Source organism: Marmota monax, unplaced genomic scaffold (genome assembly GCF_021218885.2).
Source record: "Marmota monax isolate L192 unplaced genomic scaffold, Marmota_monax_Labrador192_F-V1.1 WCK01_AAM20220418_F8-fsc00016, whole genome shotgun sequence".
In the NCBI taxonomy this organism is placed as follows: domain Eukaryota; kingdom Metazoa; phylum Chordata; class Mammalia; order Rodentia; family Sciuridae; genus Marmota; species Marmota monax.
This window is the reverse complement of record NW_026695209.1, coordinates 9,700,257-9,720,222: the sequence shown is the minus strand read 5'-3', so window position 1 is coordinate 9,720,222 and position 19,966 is coordinate 9,700,257. Positions and strand designations below refer to the sequence as shown.

The following is a 19,966-nucleotide window of genomic DNA, read 5'->3' as shown; positions in this document are numbered from 1 at the left end:
GAGGTAAATAGAGAGCCTACATCCTGGGAACAAATCTTTACTCCTCACACTTCAGATAGAGCCCTAATATCCAGAGTATACAAAGAACTCAAAAAATTAGACAATAAGAGAACAAACAACCCAATCAACAAATGGGCCAAGGACCTGAACAGACACTTCTCAGAGGAGGACATACAATCAATCAACAAGTACATGAAAAAATGCTCACCATCTCTAGCTGTCAGAGAAATGCAAATCAAAACCACCCTAAGATACCATCTCACTCCAGTTAGATTGGCAGCCATTATGAAGTCAAACAACAACAAGTGCTGGAGAGGATGTGGGGAAAAGGGTACACTTGTACACTGCTGGTGGGACTGCAAATTGGTGCAGCCAATTTGGAAAGCAGTATGGAGATTTCTTGGAAAGCTGGGAATGGAGCCACCATTTGACCCAGCTATTCCCCTTCTTGGTCTATTCCCTAAAGACCTAAAAAGAGCATGCTACAGGGACACTGCTACATCAATGTTCATAGCAGCACAATTCACAATAGCTAGACTGTGGAACCAACCTAGATGCCCTTCAATGGATGAATGGATAAAAAAATGTGGCATTTATACACAATGGAGTATTACTCTGCATTAAAAAATGACAAAATCATAGAATTTACAGGGAAATGGATGGCATTAGAGCAGATTATGCTAAGTGAAGCTAGCCAATCCCTAAAAAACAAATGCCAAATGTCTTCTTTGATATAAGGAGAGTAACTAAGAACAGAGTAGGGTCGAAGAGCATGAGAAGAAGATTAACATTAAACAGGGATGATAGGTGGGAGGGAAAGGGAGAGAGAAGGGAAAATGCATGGAAATGGAAGGAGACCCTCAGAGTTATACAAAAGTACATACAAGAGGAAGTGAGGGGAAGGGGAAAAATAATATAAGGGGGACAAACGAATGTCAGTAGAGGGAGCAGAGAGAGAAGAGGGGAGGGGAGGGGAGGGGAGGGGAGGGGGGATAGTAGAGGATAGGAAAGGCAGCAGAATACAACAGACACTAGTATGGCAATATGTAAATCAATGGATGTGTAACTGATGTGATTCTGCAATCTGTATATGGGGTAAAAATGGGAGCTCATAACCCACTTGAATCAAATTGTGAAATATGATATATCAAGAACTATGTAATGTTTTGAACAGCCAACAATAAAAAATTAAAAAAAAAAAAAAAAAGGGTACCTTATGTGAGATCTGCAATTAGGAGCAAGCATGGCTGACAAAACGAGAGTCACAGGCTCATGCGGTGAGCATGTCAGTGAGAAGCTGCCACTGAAAAAGTTAGGAGGCAAACACTTAGCTGACATTGCAGTACCAGCAAACGTACATGGATTTTTTTCCCCCGTAACTATCCATCCTTTATTGTAACTATCAAATTAGCAAGTATGTTCGTGTGAGTGCCATGCTCCTGGGAAGGGGCAATGATTTCTCCTCCTCTCACTCATATTCCTGGTTGACAGTTCCCTAGGGGGACAGCTGAAGTAAATTTAGACCTGCCCTGGTGGAGGCGAGTCAGCTCATTAGCAGCTGCCATCACAGCACTTTACCCTCAGCTCACAGATGGAGACAAGGGCTCTTTGAAGGCGATTCTGAGGCAGCTTCACATGGAGCAGCATAAGTGGGGATTCTGTGAAGTGTCATTTCCCTGGAAACCAAGTGCAACAAATACCCTGTTGTCATCAGTTCAGGATGCATATAGTTCACACATAAATGCCGGGTTTGTGGAGAAATTTGCACAGTGGATGCCTGTGTTATAGATACATGTAAGAAAGAAGTCTCAAGGACCGTCAATCAGCTTTATGGAGTCTTGAACCTCCTTTTGAAAGAGCAGCTTGTTAAAAGGTCTGACATAAATTACTCCTATGTGATGTATGTGTGATACAGAGTTCCTATGTGAAATACAACATTCCCCTATGCAATTTAGAAAGAGGCATCAATTTTAATTGAATTAGAAGTGTTTTAACATAGAGGCCTATCTCATTAATTTAAATTCCCAGATTCTGACTTGTAGAAGACCAGTAGTGATTTTTTTTCTTATTAATAGTTAAATTTCATCCATATTCATTTGTTTCAAAATATGAGTGAACAGGAAGGTATTTTTTTTCACAATGGTTTTTATTTGCACATTTCAACTCTCCATACCTATTGGCTCAGCATCTGCAGATAAAATCAACTGCAGATGAAAAATATACATCTGTATTAAAGATGTACAGACGTCTTCTTATACTTATTCCCTAAACAGTGCAGTATAGCAACTATCACATGGAATTTACATTACATTAGATGTTATAAATAATCCACAGATGATTAATAGTATACAGTGGGATATGGATGGGTTATATGCAAATACTATACCAATTCATATAAGAGACTTGAGCATCTATAGATTTAGGGGTTCACAGGTGGTCCTGGACCAATCCTCCATTTGGGACATCTGTATATGAAAGGAGAAATATATAATCCTATTTTAAAAGATGCCTGTTTTTAACATTTTGGATATCTAAACTTAGATTCTAATAAGTAAAATATAGGTTTTAAGAGTTGATAGTCTATATTCTGGGTAATAACCAGTTCATCAGATAATGTGTTCAATCAATGCCACAACATTGCTCATAAAGAAATTCAAAGGATGATTGCTCAAGTAGAAAAGTTCATAAAAAAATAAGTTGTCTACTCATAATATAGAGAAATTTTAACAATAGCAATTTAAACAGATCTCTTACTGCCTCATAGTATCATCACTGAGCTAGAAATTGGTTTATGTGACAGCTTAGTCTTTAATTGCTTCACATGTTTTATCTAATAATTCAATGTTGCTAAGTCAATATTTTGGTATTTATAAAAAGTGTCAGTGACACCACAGATAAGCAGTTTTTACACTGTTTTGTAGTTTTTATTAATATTTTTCATATTTTCTACTTGAATCTTCACTCATTTTGAGTGACATAGTCTTTATTAAAAATGTCCGGAAACTATTGGGTCCAGGGAGGCATTATCCAGAAGTTACACAAAGAAAAAAGACATAACAAGAATCTCAGTGATTCATCTACATTCACATGATGAGCTATTAATAGAGTCAGGTCTTCAAATATTCCATCTTATCATTTAATCACTGGTTTATGATAGGCCACAATTCAACTCTACCTAATTAGTCTTTATAATCATAATGGTTGATTAGTTAATACAGACACATATACTTACTTAGCTGCAATTTGATCTACTTAGGTTTGAAATATGGTTTTTCACAGTCTGGATTGTCAGGAGAATTAAACCCTTATTTTTTTTTCTTGCACATCAAATGTCTCTTTCTCTCTGGTGATAATGATCATAGCTGGATTCTGGACTATGGATTCATTATGCAAGTTCAAGTCTTCACTTTTTAGCTGTTGGTCACATAGTTCTAAATGTATTGCAAAAAAAAAATACTGAAGTTGAATGTTTTTATTCTACTCTGTTACTAATGGGATTTTACCAAAGAGCATGACCTCTAATCATATTAATATTTAATCAAGTAATAAACATGACTTGCTGTAAAGTTCAAAGCCAGCAGAATTCTCTATAGTGATGATTTTTCTATTAAATTGACAAGGATTTCTTTTGCTTTATCTCATTATTGTAAAATTGGGGTAAATGTCTCAGTGTTTAATTCCCTACTAGTACTCCCAGGGCTTCTTCTTAACTCTCCTACCTAAATAAGTGAAGTATCCAAAACTGAAATGTAATATATGACCCCAAAGCTCTATTTCTTTATAAATAACCTCAAAATATAGTATTCATTATATAAAGGTGTTGGAATAAGAGGAAGAAGGAGAGTAGTAATTTGTTAAATCGAAATCCTGGCATTATAAGATATTGAAAATATTTTAAAAAGTGTGGCCAGGGAAATAATGCTGATTTTTATATAACAGTAGAAAAATTAGCCCAAAGGAAAAGTAATGTGCTTTTATTATACTTTGGTATTTACCAAAGTATACAGCAAGTTGTGACAATGTTACAGTCGCCACACTATGACCTCCTTCTGGGTATACACGAAGTAATTACCAGATTACTGCACACCCCTGAAGTCAGGATGGGGTATTAATTACTGAGTTTGGGTTAATAATTTGTGGATAGAGGTGTTGTAAACCACCTTCACTCCTTTTCTTTAAAATCATCTCTGAGATAGTATAGCTCCAAGACTCAATCCCCTATACCTTAGGAAGTGTTTCTTCTACTGTTAATACTTAGGAGACACAGCCAATATTCTCAAATTTAAAAAAAAAATAATTTATAGGATGATTCCAGCAGTCATTGTGAGATCAACTAAAACATAATTTTTAAGTTATTTTTAAAGTCAGTATGAATGGTTCATTAACCATGATGGAGATAAGTTTCTTCCACTGATCATTTTCATGTTTTGACTTTGTACTTCTCCAGCTTAGAAAACTGAATTTGTGGCTATCTAAACATGCTACAATCACAAGCACACACACCTACTGTACCAAGGGAAGGTAAGTGAGATTAGTGCTCCTCTCACTCCAGCCTCTGGGTGTTAACATTTGTGGTTTTGTGGTGGCAGAAGTGGCCCTCATGAAGGGCTCAGGGAACAAACCTGGGCCTCAGGAGCTCCTGTATTGTTGGTCCTCAGGTCTGATCAAGCTTGATGGAGAGTGAAACTCTATTGGCTGCTTCATGTTTAATATGCCAGGTCTTCCCAGTACTTGTTTTGCAGTAAGTCTTTCTTTAAAGTTTAGAAAAATTGACTGTTTTTGCTCAGCTTGTGGTCTTAAAGCAACAATATAGTCTTGATGATTATTTTGACAATCATTTTGATCAAAACCTTGAGTTCTCCTTGCTTTGATTTGCTTGTTGTCTCAGTTCATTTTCTCCAAGATGGACACTAAGGAATTGATAGAGCAATAATTATTTGTTCTGAAAGAATTTCCCTCTCATGTGGAAGTTGTTTATTCCTTTGATATAGAGTCTAGTAATGATTTCTTTTGGTTGTTGTTCATCTCAACTTATTCACTTCCAAAATGAACAAATATGGGAATAGTCAGATCTTTGCTATCTCTTGATGAAATTCTGACCTCAATTATTCCGTTCATAGAATCAGAAGAGGATCTCTCTATTTCATGAGGAATTTAAGCAAGGGGCTCAGAATAACGGTCTTGAAAGTATAAATGTTACTGTGGATTTATTAAGTACAAGTTCCAAACAAATGCCATGGAGTATAAGAGTAATTGCCAACATTTGTGCTGTTAACTCAATTTCCTTAATAAAAGAACTGCAGGAAAAAATAAACTATTAAAAACCCATTACCTGTTGTTTAAGAACCAAAACAGCATTTTTCAGAAGCTCCTTATCAAGCAATTGGATGCATCAGGATGATGTACAGTGGGGGTGAGACTTGGGCTGGCATTGACATTTTGCTTCCTCACTTAAATGATTAAACCTTTGCTAAATTAGATCAAGGAATTTAATTTCTTTTCAAGCCTTTATGAATTTTCTCTAATACAGAAATGATCCTAGACAGAACACTCAAGAAAATTAAACAGACAACAATTTTAAAAATTCTTCAGTGCACCCTGTGGAGGGCACTCATGGTCCATCAAACACATTCCTGAGAGTTTCACATTCAGATCTCTCAGTATCATTTCCAACAAAAATTCCAATTTACTTGCTATATGTTCACTGTGTTCATGAAACAAGACTCAAATGGTAGAGCTAAGACTATAATGGAGGTAACCACTCTTTCTATGTAGAAGCACTTCTTTCTACAAAGAATCCCTTCTTTCTACATAGAATCCCATCACGGGTTTAGTTGTTAGATAAATCCAATACACACAATTTTAATCTACATTTGACATGAGCAGAAGTAAATAACAAGGGGAAAGTCAATATTAAAATGGCCACATTTTAACGTGGGTCATATTGCATGTGACAGAGACAGTAAGGACTTAGGACTATGCAGTATCTATCACAGCAGCCAAAGACAGGCTGTCCCTAAAATTAGCAAGGTCAGTAAGTTGTCAGGTCTTTCTCTCAAGGGCCAAGGCAGAAAGATCATCTCTTGTCCATGAGGAAGAATTGAATAGAACCCACAGGTCAAAATGATCACAGCCAGCCCCAAGTCTGAGTCCTTTTATAATTAAATAGCAGAGATACCAAGGAAGTTTTCTAGAAATGTTGGAGATCTACCCCCTAAAGAGCCAATAAGTGAAACACTAAATATTGTTTTAGGCTATTTAAATAAATATACAATCCAAATAAAAGTGCATACTAGTATAAACACTTTTAAGATACACAATAAAAGGAGTGCCCTCCATTTCCAAGAAAACTGCCCCAAATGAAATCCTTCCTCTAAGAAACTCCTACTCCTTAGATATAGCAGTATCAATAAAGGGAAGAGGTACATTTTCTTCAGGAAAGAAAAGAAACAAAAATTGGGGTAGACCAGGGTTCTTGTTCTTTTAGACCATAAAAAGACAAAGGAAAGCACATTGCTGGGGTACAGCATATAAGAACATGCACATATACATATGTGTGTAAGTTTAAGGAGATTTTCATCTGTGAGGACTAAGAGGAAGTTGGGCTTATCTAGGTGATAGGAGAGTCAGGAGTGAAGGAAACTGGCATTTATAAAGGTAGAGCCATATTACGTGAAAAATGAATAAAAATGACATGGTTACTCACTGAAATGTCACCAAATTGACAAAGTAAAAAAGACTGAAAACCATCCAAAGCTGAGGACTTTTTTCCTTTACAAATACTTGAAAACTTCAAAAGTCAATGCATGTCAGTGTAATTTGCCGGCTCCTAGATCTTGAGAGAATATTAAGGAGATTATTTTTGTACTTTCCATTTCCACATTCTCCATGTCATAAAAAATAACCAACAATTTAGTGTTTTTAAAAATGTTAAAGGAAAGTGCATATAGGGATTCTATCAAACCAGAAGAGTCTAAAGCTATCTGTGATAAATGTAACTACTTATGCCCAGTCTCTTGTAGGTATTTGTTATTTATGAATGATATGTATAATATCCAAAACATAGTATATAAACTACTTACATAAAAGGATGTGTGAATTAAAAAAATAATCAATAATGTGAAATGAAATTTATTCTATTAAAAATATTACAGTGATTTGTTGAGAAATACATGGGAAAACCCCATCACTCTTAAAGAGTAACACTGAAGAAGCTGATAATTAAGACCCCAAGTTCAGGCTGCTGAGGGGCTCCTTCTGCTTCCTGCATGCGCTGTAGCACAGATCAGTGTCTTTGATATTTAGGAAAACTGTGTTTCCTGCTCCTGAGATCAACTTTCCTGTTAAGTTGCTCAGTTTTTCCAGGCCTGTGAAGTTAGTCACAAAGTGACATTTGAAGAATTATACCTGTCACAAAGGATATCCTCAGCTGGAAGATATGTCCCCAAAACATGAGCTTCTTGCTGATTAAGACTTTTATTGTTATTTCAAGAACATTAATTGTTAGATGACAAAAAACCCGAAATCCTGGATTGTAATAATTTAATGTTTTACAGGTGTTTCCCTCATCGAATATAAAGAAATAATAAGTATCAATAGATGTCGTAGCCGGAATTCAGGGAGATGGGTTTTATATCATTATTGCTTCATCAATGGAAACAGTAGATACCTGCTGGAATTTGAATGCTTCTCTTTCTATTATGGGGCTTCATGGATATATCTCTGCATCAGATTGGCCTTTATGACTTTTTGCAAAGTGATGAGTGTGTGTGTGTATATACACCATATATATATATATATATATATATATATATATATATATACATATGTATATATATAATTATATATATATTTGTAAATATCACCATGTACATAAAATCATGGAGTTAGGTTTTTTTGTACACACACACACACACACAAATATATGGCCTTGTGGTCTGCTGGTTACTGGAAAGGTATATTAAAGGTTCAATTCTGGATTGCAGCTATTATTTTCTTAAGAATGCTTGAAAAGGCAGTTGTTACACAGAATATCTAAATATCATCAGCAGTCAGCAGTGGACTGTCAATCCAAGGTTTATTACTGATATCTGTGACTAAGAGGACATTGGCTTAACTTCTTGTGATCGTGGGGAGCTTGGTCATGGTATTGTGAAGCCCCAATAAAAAATTATCATGTACTCAGAGTTGGACTGGAACTATTTTACTTTGCCTTTGCAGATATTAAGGTGTGATGTGAATCATTGGTGGTTCTGTTGTTTGGGTGATGTTATTCTTGACTCCACTAATTATGTTTTTATAAGTTTAGCTCAAACTATGAAGGTAGTAAAATGAACACAGTAGAATTATCATTATATAGGCACCTTGCAAATACTCTTATCTTTGCTGTTTTGGCTTCTATAATGGTTATGAGTGGGCAACTAAGATATTTGGAATTGCAAAATGCCAAAAACATTGGATGGAATACTGATTTGATGTTGCAGTTTGGAGCTTTTTTTTCACTTATCCTTATTATTATAATGTTTTTGTGGAAACCATCTGCAAATAATGAGATATGCCTTCATGATGTTAATACATGATTCAGACGAGAAAGTTGAAGAATTCATGGTAAAATTTGATAATTTAACTGAAGTAAGAGCCTCAAAATTGATTGCAATGGGAGAGCTTTGACTTGTATACTCATGTGATTTACCACTGGAACATATGGATGTTTATGTTTAATTTGCCTTCATTTTTTTTGATCTAAAAAAAGACCATGTTTGTAAATATCGCCATGCACATAAAATCACGGAGTTAGGTTTTTTGATCTCAGAGAACACAAGTACATAGAAAAAAAATATTAATGGTCACTTCCAAAGAAGTGCTCTTTTACTGTCCCCTCCCTCAGGCCATGGGTACAAGTGCTACTGCTGATTCTGCAGGTAGTGAACACCTGGCCACCTGGCTCCCCCTGCTTACCTGGCAAGCTGGCAGACACAGAACTGGCAAAACTTGTGGAAAATGAAATTGAGTGTTTTAAATAATCTTGGTATTTTCTATTTCATGATAAAAACACATTTAACTGCCTAGAAAAAGTAGACTTCAAGGTCAAATGGTAAGTGATTGTTTTTTGTTATATTTTTGGTGAGAATATTAAACTGAAGTCACTAAATGTGTTAGTTGCTTAAGTTGTCATAACAAAAAGAACAACAAGAAGTTTTGCTATGATTTTTAAAAATTATATGAAATTGTACAATGGGATAATGTGTTAAGACTTTTATCTTCTACCATTAGTGTCTCAGTCTAAGTTAAGTTAAAAAGGTGATATCAAAAGCCAATGTTATTCTTATGGGACACAGCGTTGCACCATTTTCTATATTACTAGAAATGCTTGTCATACTTGTCAGACTTTACTTATTGAGATGCTGGAATATGAATACACATAGGGAAATGGAATGAAAAGCTTCGCTTCCTTATGGTTCCAAACATGAGTTCAATATAGATAGACAAAAAATTCTTCAGTGCTTGAGCACCCTGTAAATCATGACAGTATGTCTGTGCCACCCAATAATAAACTGCCTCATTTTCAGGATGAAAGTAACAGATATGTGTCTGCAAAACACAAAGACAAAAAGTCAGAGCCCCCTTTCCAAATGCCAAAGCCTGCCCCAAAGATGCAGGTGCATCTGGTTCTGTTGCTCTGTTCTGCTTGTCTCCAAGTGAAGGTGTATGCAAAACAACAATTTTTGGACAATCTTAGGGACTTTCCTATTTTCCTAATTTTTTTTTCAGAGAAAGAAATTTAGCAATATTTTACCTGAGTCTTTATCTCAGGAACATTTTAAGTTTCTTTTTATTTAGTGCTGCCTGCACATTAATTGAGGGACATTTTTAAGAGAAGCACAATTAAATCCACAGTCAGTAGGGACAAGTTTGCATCCATGTTCCTTTCCCCAAAGTTCCCAGATCATATTATAATACCTCAAAGGACTTCAGTTAATGATACTTGTCAAATGAATATTTTTTTTCACAATAGACATATTTGGTTGTACACAACAAATGTGCTTTAGTGTTCCCCTGATATTTTTCAATAATGCACCTTTCTATAGTTCCTTGATTCAGAATCTAATTGGAAGACCTTTATTCTTAGAATATTGGTTGGTATACTTAGAAATTAATTTAGTCACTGATTTGGTCACTATTATATAAATTCTGTCAATAATTTAACAATGTTATCAAATGGTCAAAACAAACTTGTTTCCACATATTGGTATAGTTGAAATTTGATGTGCTTTTCACCAAGGTTAGTTGAATGATATATCATTTATTTTTTAAAAATACATTTTCAAATCATGGTATGTATACACACATATTATACATACATACATACATACATACATATATAGTATATTTATCTTAAGTTGATATATATGATTATATTATAGACTATGTATCAGATTTTGTGAATCTAGTTACAAGTAATAGAAATTCTAACTTCTACTTACAAATATATTAGGCAGATCTATTTATCTAGGTAATCACAGACTCCTTTTTCTTTCCTTCTACAGTTGTGTTAGCTTTAACCAAAGACTGGACTCCATCTTGTTTGGCATCATCGACTCCAGATTTTCTGCCTGAGTCACATACAATTCTGTAAATCTTTTTCTCCAGAAACTTCTAGTCCTGGTCTTGTTCAGATTGTTTGGATGAACTAAATCCCACGTTCATCAATATCTATAACTCTTATCATGAAATTTAGCTAATTGTCTTGGGTTTCATATATGAGCTGCAGTCCTTGGACAAGGTAATCACTTTCTTTCAAAGCTATGGATTCAATTAGGAAGGTTTCAATGCCTAAGTGAAAACTGTGGTATTTCCTTGGTGAAAGCAGGATGAATTGAATTTGGGGGAAGCAGCCAAAAAAAAATAATAATAAAACAAACAAACAAAAAAAATAAAACCAAAATAAGACAACAACAATAACAAAAAACACCATACTAAATTAGCTTACTGAATGAATGAAGTTTACTCACTCTCCTTTCTCTATGTGTGTTTCTAGAAACTCTCTTGTAAAGGGAAACAAATATCCCAAATATGCTGAATTACTTCCTTATTCTGGGCTTGTTAATAATAAGATTTTTTTGTTTTACAGAGAAGGTGTGAAGACATCACTATTTCCATATATCCTCCATCCAGTTTTCCATATTACTTATATGTTACATTACTGTAGAACATTTGCCACAATTTAAGGAACCATCATTAATATATTACTTGCAATTAAAGTCCACCTTCTATTCTGATTTCTTTAGTTTTTACCTAAAGTGCTTATAGAGTTTCAGAATGCCAGACTAATATGTAACTAATGTTTCCTTAAGTTACTCTTGGCTCTGATAGCTTCTCAGTCTTGACATGGTGCGGGGAGGGGAGCTCGACAACTTCAAGGAATCAAATGATTTTAGAATTTCTAACAATTGGCACTTGTCTGGTTTTATTTTCTCATGATGAGCCTGGGGTTAATGGTACTTGGGGGAAGATTAGAGAGGCAAAGTGCTATTTTATCATATATCAAGGGTGTGCATTGTCAACCCAATACCATGTTTGATGTTAAAGTTGATCATCTGGCAGAAGTAGTGACTGTCAGGTTTTTCCAATATAAACTTACTATATGCAACTTCCATATTAAGGAATTAATAGTTATGCTTCACTTCAAAAGAATTATCTATATAAATTATTTGGAATTCTGGGAAGATTTGTCTATTTTCTTTAGATTATTCGCTTATTTAATCATTTATATTGGTAAGGATCCATCTGTATCTATTTTGTATTTTGTCTTCTAATCCAATATTACTTTGTTGCCTGGATAACATCATTCTACCTTTGGTGCTGAGAGCCAGTGCCAAGTAGGTATGACGCATGGCATGACCCAGGTCATTTGCAGTGACATTGCATGTAAGGTGACCTTGCTCAAGGACCAGGGCGGATCCAGGTTTAGGGTGTATCCTGCTGGGATTAGGGAGTATCCCGCTCCTTGGGTTTAGGGGCGGTTCCAGGTTTAAGGTGTACCCTGCTGGGAATAGGGCGTATCCTGCTGCCTCAGGCTCGCCTGCTCCTTGAGTTCCCATTGAGTTCTCATTGAGTTCTCACGGGATTCAGAGAGTATTTGGGATTCAGAGCCCGGTGGAGAACGTGGATTTTGCCCAGAACATGGATTTTGCCCAGAACGTGTTTGTAGAGTGCCGGTGTGAGTTCAGGAATAAAGGGTTGCTGTTTGAATCTACAAGGTGTGTGGTGGCTCCTGATTTTGAGCCCAGCCAGACTGCGGCACTTTGGTAACTGGTATCTGGTTTGGTTGACTCCTGCTTTGCTTTGAATACCCCTGCCCAACTCTTCTCTTTCTAACTTTACACCCCCTTGAAGTTTTCATCATTGTTCTGGAATGTTGATCTTCAAATATTGTTGATCCCTTGACTAAGGACATCACTGGTATATGGAATATTGTTAGGATGTGTGCCCCAGACCTACCTAACTGAATTTAGAATCTCTGGATGTGATACCCAGTGACGTATATTTTAATAAGCCCCGATGGTCTTTCTGAGGCATGGGAAAATATGAGCACAGGTGTCCTATAGTAATGATAAGAAAAAGAAGAATGTATTTACTCTATTCCACAGTAGATAATGGAAGAATAAAATAGTAAATCACTCACTCAGAGGCACTCAGCAAATGTTACATTCTGGATAAAATGTGCTGATTTCTAGTCTGAATTCATTTATATGATCAATAATCTAGTTTCTTCTCTTGGAAGGATTGTCTCACTTTTAATTTAATCATCACGTAACATTTTTTAGAAAGTTTTTTAAAGTCAATTTCTGTTAATTTTAAATTACCTCAAGTTTTACTATCATCCTATATAACTATTATGAATTCTATTTTCTGTCAGTCTTGAAAATCATTCAAATATTTTTATTGTTGGGTTTTATATATCTTTTGTACAATTATTTATGGGAACAATTCAGTAAATGAAACTAAATTGCCCAGAAAAAAAAAAACTCTAAAAAATAATATTAAACAATTGTCCTTCTTAATCCCAAACTTTTTAGTGGCTTTATAAGTGTGTGTGTATAAGTGTGTGTGTACTGTTTCTCACCAAAGAAAATTAATATCACAAGAAAAACATTGAGTTGCATTCAGTTTTGGAATAAGTCTTGAGAGAGAATACAAACTTGGAATTAAATTTTGCATTCCAAATCAGGTGAGACATATAATCTTACATATTCTTAGATTACTTTTCTCTAATATTTACCTCAATTATTTATAATATTTCATTTTGAGTTAATAATTATTTCATATAAAATATTTTACTGGTATCTTCATAATCTCATTTCAGATTTTAAAATATTAAAATACAGATATGACAGCAATAATTTATGGTGATAATTATTTTAAAGGGAAAAATTTACTATACTTCCCTATCCGGATAAAAATCTTACTTTTGTGTCGCCTGCCCCAGCTATAAAAGCTATTTCTGACTTGCCACAGAGGTTAAAATGCAATTTAAAAATATTTATGGGTAAACTAACATTCTAAAACATCAAGTTTGTCCTTTTACCTGTTATTTTATATTTCTCATATTAGGCATTTAAAATTGCAAAAGAAAAATATAATGGCTTCTTAAGAGCTTTATATTTCTATAAAGGAAATAATTAGTGGCATTATGTTAAGTCTTGTATGGTACCAATATGTCTTTGACTAGTTTTGATGAATACATGTTTAACCTAGTCAGATTATAGTTCTTCAAAAATGGATTACTGAGTTAGGCGTCATTCTTCAAAATCTGTAGCTTATGTCATCAAGAAAAAGGACACTAACATTGATCAGGTCTGTTTTGTATTGTCTGAATCATTCCTCACAACCTCAGATATTCTACACAGAACTGTTGCTGTCAAGGACTACTGCTCCCACTCTTAGTCCAGATGATATCTGATTGCCAAAGTAATACATCAGTCATTACACACGATGACTCACGCCATCCGCCTCTAGGCTAGGATAAACACATTGCTAACAACAGCATTTCTTTGGAAAGCTTTGATCATTAATGCATTTCTATTTTTATTTAAACCAAAACTCCCAATCAAAGGAACATTGTCAACTTTTTAAACCCTTTACAACCAATCCTGGGAAAATTTTAAAATCAAAACTGGAGAGTACATTTTATTCTTTAATAATGTTCTTATAATTCGTTTCCATACACCTATGATTATTTCAGAATTATAATCCTTGTGATGTGTACTTATATTTTCTGTAGTGTCCATTTGTAAGGTTAATTCCATTAAGTTAGGAATTTCCTAACTTGCTGAAACAAAATACCTGAGGTTGAATATTTTGTAGCAAGAAGAGATTAATTTCGCTTAAAATTCTGGAGGCTAAAAGTATGAACAGGTTAGCACCAGCTCTGGCAGGGGACCTTCTGGCTGAGTCATTTCATGGTAGAGGGCATGGTGGCAGGAGAAAAATACCAAAGGGAGACATCACATGGGAGACAGCCAGAAGGTTGGGAGAGGGATAAATCTTGCTCTTTTATAACTACTCACTCTTGTAGAACTGACTCTGGTCCCCCAAGAACTACTTAATTCCTTCTAAGTGCTACTATAGGCAATGTCCTTAATAGCCCATTCAGTTATCCTGCATTAGGCCCCACCTTTTGAAGATACTGACACCTTTTAATATTCCTACACTGGTGAGCAAGTTTCCAACACATGAACATTTGAAGATCACACTCAAATCATATCAAAACTATGCCTTGGTCCTCAAGGTCCATGTCTATGTCACAATGTAAAATGCATTCATTCTATTCCTAATAGTCTCAAAATCTTAAATCATCCAGCATCATTTAAAAGTCCAAATCCAAAGTGTCATCTAAGCTTTGGGAACATTCTTTTAGCTGTGATCCTGTAAAAATTGAACATCAAGTTATCACTTGCATGATATAATGGAGTATAGGGAAAGGCTAAACATTCCTATTCCAAAAGAGAGAAATGGGGAAGCAGGAAGGAGTAATTGATACAGAGAAAGGCAAACACAGACCCTTTCAGACATTACACCTTAAAGTTCCTGTCTGACACCCTTATATACCGTGGGCAGTGAGACTCTGCAGTCTCACACAGCTCTGCCCTTTTGGCTTAGCTGATCCCAGTCTATGTGGCTGTTCTCTCAGGCTCATGCTGATGTCTGCAGTTTTCTCAAATCACTGCTGGTTACTATACTTTTCTGGGGTCCCAGCTGTTTTTCCACTCCCATGATTGCATCAAACATGTAACCAGTGAAGAATCTCTGACCTGCAGAATTATCACCTCAGGGATGTCATAAGGTATGCCACCAGCACAAAGGCTGTACCTGATGGCACAACAGCTGGAATGGTCAAAGAGTGACTTGCAGATAAGCAGGCAGTGGAGCCCCAAGTGGTCCTGAGTAACATACCCTTGGAAAGTGCCTTTGCCTCAGTATCTGAAATAAATATGTCTTTCTAAACCTCTGGGTTTGTGAATGAGGGAGGCATCCTTGCAGATTTCTAAGATGTCCTCTGGACCTCTTTCTCATAATCCTCATGTCAAATAATTGGCTCTCTTTTATGCATGCTAATCTCTCCAGTTTGTCACACCCCAGTTTGTTCTCCTGAACTCACATATTTTTTTTTCTCTTTTTCTGGTTAAGCTGTGGATTTTACAAGTCTTTTTACTCCGTTTCTTTTTACTCCCAAATTTAACTGAAAGCAGCCCAAAGCTGAAAACAGGCAATATCACAGCAGCCTGCCTTTATTTTGTTTAGAAATTTATTTTGCCAAATACCCTGGTCATCACTTTTATAGTAAATTTTCACAAAACTCTAGGGCTTAGGCATAGTTCCTTGTAATGTGTGTAACAAAGTGTCCTCTATTTATATATCTAACTGAATCCTCATTTCCATCTGAGACTACTTCACTAGCCTCTTTGTGTTCCAACCAGTCATCAGAATTGTCCACAACTTCAATCTCTGCCCATTATCCAATCACAATGCCATTTCCACATTTTCAGACACAGCTATAGCAACAACCCCACTGTTGGCACAAGTTTTTTTTTTTAAATTTTTTTTATATTAATGAGTTTCCCATTGCTATAACAAAATACCTAAGTTTAGGTTATTTATAAAGAAAAAAAGGATTATTTAGCTCAGTTTTAGAGGGTGAAAGTCCCAGATTGGATTGTTCTCTGTACTCAATCTGATAAATGGCTTCATAGTAGCAATGGAATGTCAGAGGGAAGAAATCACAAGCAAAGAAAGAAAGATAGAGAGACTGGGAAAAGTCAGTCACACTCCTTTATAACAATCCTCTTATGGGAATAATCTGGGGTCCCATAAGAATTATGTTAATCATTTGCAAGATCATGCTCCCAGTGACAAAATGACTTCCCATGAAGAGCTTATTCTTAAAGGTTCCCACCACTTCTTAATATCACCATAGTGAGGACCAAGCTTCCAACACATGTATCATTAGGGTAACAAAATTCAAAACATACCCAAAATGCAGAAAAATATAATGTAAAAATATGAGAACAAGCAAAATTAGTTTTCATGTGAATAGTAAATTTAATATTTAGAAATTAGAATATTTAAAAACTTTTTTTTGTTCATCAGGCATTTTTTCTTTTCTATTTAGTAAAATTTTATATTCAAGGAAAGACTAGAAACATATCTTATTATATAAAATTTTCTTACATTTCATAGAAAAATTTGATCTGTTTCAATATTTTTTCATCTTTAGGATGTGAAAATTCTTTAAATGCATATGGTAGTTATTTTAAAAATAATGATTTTATAAATCATAAAAGTGCATAATCTTAGAATGAATATAATAGATTTACTATGTACCACACTTCAAGTACTGTATCATTTAAAAATATATAACATTTAAATTATCTCTGCAATAGTTTGAAATAATTTTTAGTATTAAAAATGGGAATGAATAAGTTTATAATTGTTAGAGTCTGTAAACAAGTCAGGATGGCGCCTGGCATTTTGCCAGAGAAATGTTAGAGTCTGTAAACAAGTCTGGATGGTGCCTGGCAAAATGCCAGAGGGAGTAGTTTGTGAAGTAAAACCAGCGAGCGAGCCATTAAGTGTGGAGATTCCTTATTGGTTGACTGATGTATCTAGTTTATGCTAATTAGATAAGCTGTGTGGAATGTATAAATACTGCTCCTGTCCTGCAATAAAAGGCTCCTACTCCTGCTGTATCAATGTACACAAGTTATTCGTCACCCCCTCCCCCCCCGTTATTTTTCTGCAGCTGGACTGCGGCATATAATATATATTATTCATCAAAGAATATTTAATGATTCAATTACTCTTCTATAAAATTGACATGATAGTCAATAGTGAGTTCAAATTATTAAGTAAATGTTAATTTCCTAGAATCAAATAAGGGTGAACTTGTCCTTTTGAATACACACACACACACACACACAGTTTGAAAATGCTAAAACAACATAAGCTTGATTTCATGTATTAAATATTTTAAGAGATATTTAAAAATTTTAAACAATCACAGTTTTAAGAAATATGTATTAAAATACCAAACCAATATACTCTACTAGAAAAGTTCATACAAAGGAAATAATACACTGTCAGTTTTTGGAAAAAATAATAAATAGAACATATAAAATATGCTGAGTTAAAAAAAAACATTAAAAATTTCCATACACATGAATATGTTAAAGCTCTAACAAAATTTATAATTACTCTGTTTAACAGTAAAGAATACTGATTGTGTAGAAAGGTAAAAAAAATACAGGATTATCAGACATGCCAATTTGTATGGGTAAAATATAAAAGCAATTTATTAGTTTTCAAATTTTGCAAGTTAAATATAAAGTAGAAAATGTATAATACAGAAAGAACATTATTGTCTTCTATAAAGTAAGACTAAGAATATAATTGGAAATGTTTTAGAGTGGAAGTAATTCCTTCCAAAGTGGAAAATTAGAATATGTTGAGAAGGGGGTGGTGCAAAATGGTGGCAAAATAGAGTTTGCAGCTGTCTCCCTAAACAAATGTCAAGAACCTTCAGGGAAACATGAGCTTAGGTAATATGCAAAATAATGTGTCCCAAATTGGCCACATAGCAGAGATAATGTGCTAACTCTTGGACAGAGATATTAAAATATTTGTTTTAAGAAAAAAATTTTGAACACACTTCAGTAAACCAGGGAAATAATTCAGTACTTCATTGGAGAATATTTTTAGAGAGATTGAAGAAATTCAAAAGTACAAACAAATCCTTCACCTGAAAATTACTCAAAAACTAAAGAAAAAGACATGATAGAAATAGCAGAGTAAATTAAATCAATAGCAGAGTAAATTAAACAGAGGGAAGACAGTGTGCTCAAATACAGGCAATTTTAGAATATGTAGTCAAAAGACAAAAAGTAGAAAATAATAAAGATGAATGAAGAAAGCTTCTAGAAAAATTGGGATGGTATTAAAAGAGCAAATATTTACCTTTTAGGATTATATAGAAACTTTGGAATACCTAATGGTAGAAAGTGTTCAAAAGATAACAATAGAAAACTTTTCAAACCTAGGAAAAGATATACATATCTGGATACATAAAGATTGCAAACAAAAGAAATTATCAGATAAATTCATTTGAAAATCTTAATTTCTGGCATAATCTTTGTGAATTAAAAAATAACAGGTGAAATAAATATTTCTCCGAAAATAATGGGTAGTTTACCTTTGTAAGTATTCGCACAGTCCTTACAATATTTAGCATTCTGAGTACTATGTGGAATCTCTAAGAGAGAAGCATTCACTTTTGTTATAATAAAACAATTCTCTAAATTTTCTCAAAAACTTATGAAATTTTATTCAGGTTGGCCCTTACTACATTTTTATATGTATATATGGAAATATTCAGAATAAAAAAGTTAGGAGTATTTTCTCAAACACTTGCTTGAAATAATCCTTAACTTTCCACTCTTCTCCCTAGGTCCTGATTATAAATTTGAATAATAAAGGCCAACTAAATGGCTCTTATATTCAATATTTTTGTTGTTGTTTGTTTCTAATTTGTTTCTTACTAACCATACTTTTCAAGGAGGGTTTCCACCAAGCTCTGCCCTTTGCTCTTTACTGGCTTTTAGTCATTTGCTCACAGGTTCATGTAGTAAACCCTCTACAGTTTTTCCTCCTTATATATCTAACAACCTTTTAAAATATAACTAAAATGCAAACACCCACAAAGAAGAATTTTCTTTACTTAGTTAAGAAATCCTTGTCTTGTGTTCCCAATGTCCTCTGGGCTTCTAGAGGATCCTTGAATTCCTGCTGCATGACGTGATACACACAGGTGCATTTGCTTACTGGAGATTGGTGATCATGATGCGCTCACCCTTATGTTCTTATGCTCGGTTTCATGGGACAGATCTTCCATTAGTAGCTGATCTTTCTCTCTCTCCCCCCCCCCCCCCGTTTGTGTGTGTGTGTATGTGTGTGTAAATTGACTCCTTAAGGCTATTGTTATTCTTTCTTTTTGGTTTTTCTTCTGCATAACTTGAGAAAGAGTTATAATTTCCAAATGAACACACCCTTATGATTTCATTTACCCAGGATTAAGGATCTGTATAAATTATTCTTAGATATGAAATATTCTTTTGTGCTGAATCCTAAGTTTCTGTCTAATATATTGTGGTAGTACATGAAAATATACTTTTTAAAAAATTATCATTATTCCTATAATCTCAACATTGGTTTTGAAATCCTGCTATCTGTTGATAGTAAACTATCAATATTATAGAAATTTTATGCCATTTCTACCCAATTTTATAGTATAAAAATAAATACTAGCCTAATTTATATATAAATAAAATACTTTTGGAGGACATATATGACAAATAGAGGACACTTTCAAGACATATATTTTATTAATGAGAATTGAAAATTTATTTTATTT

General features: G+C 34.4%; 1 pseudogene; it reads left to right on the top strand.

Annotated features, from left to right (window-relative positions):
• Positions 1-1,243: 1,243 nt before the first annotated feature.
• LOC124083744 (transmembrane protein 87B-like) lies at positions 1,244-8,670 on the top strand (annotated as a pseudogene).
• Positions 8,671-19,966: the final 11,296 nt, after the last annotated feature.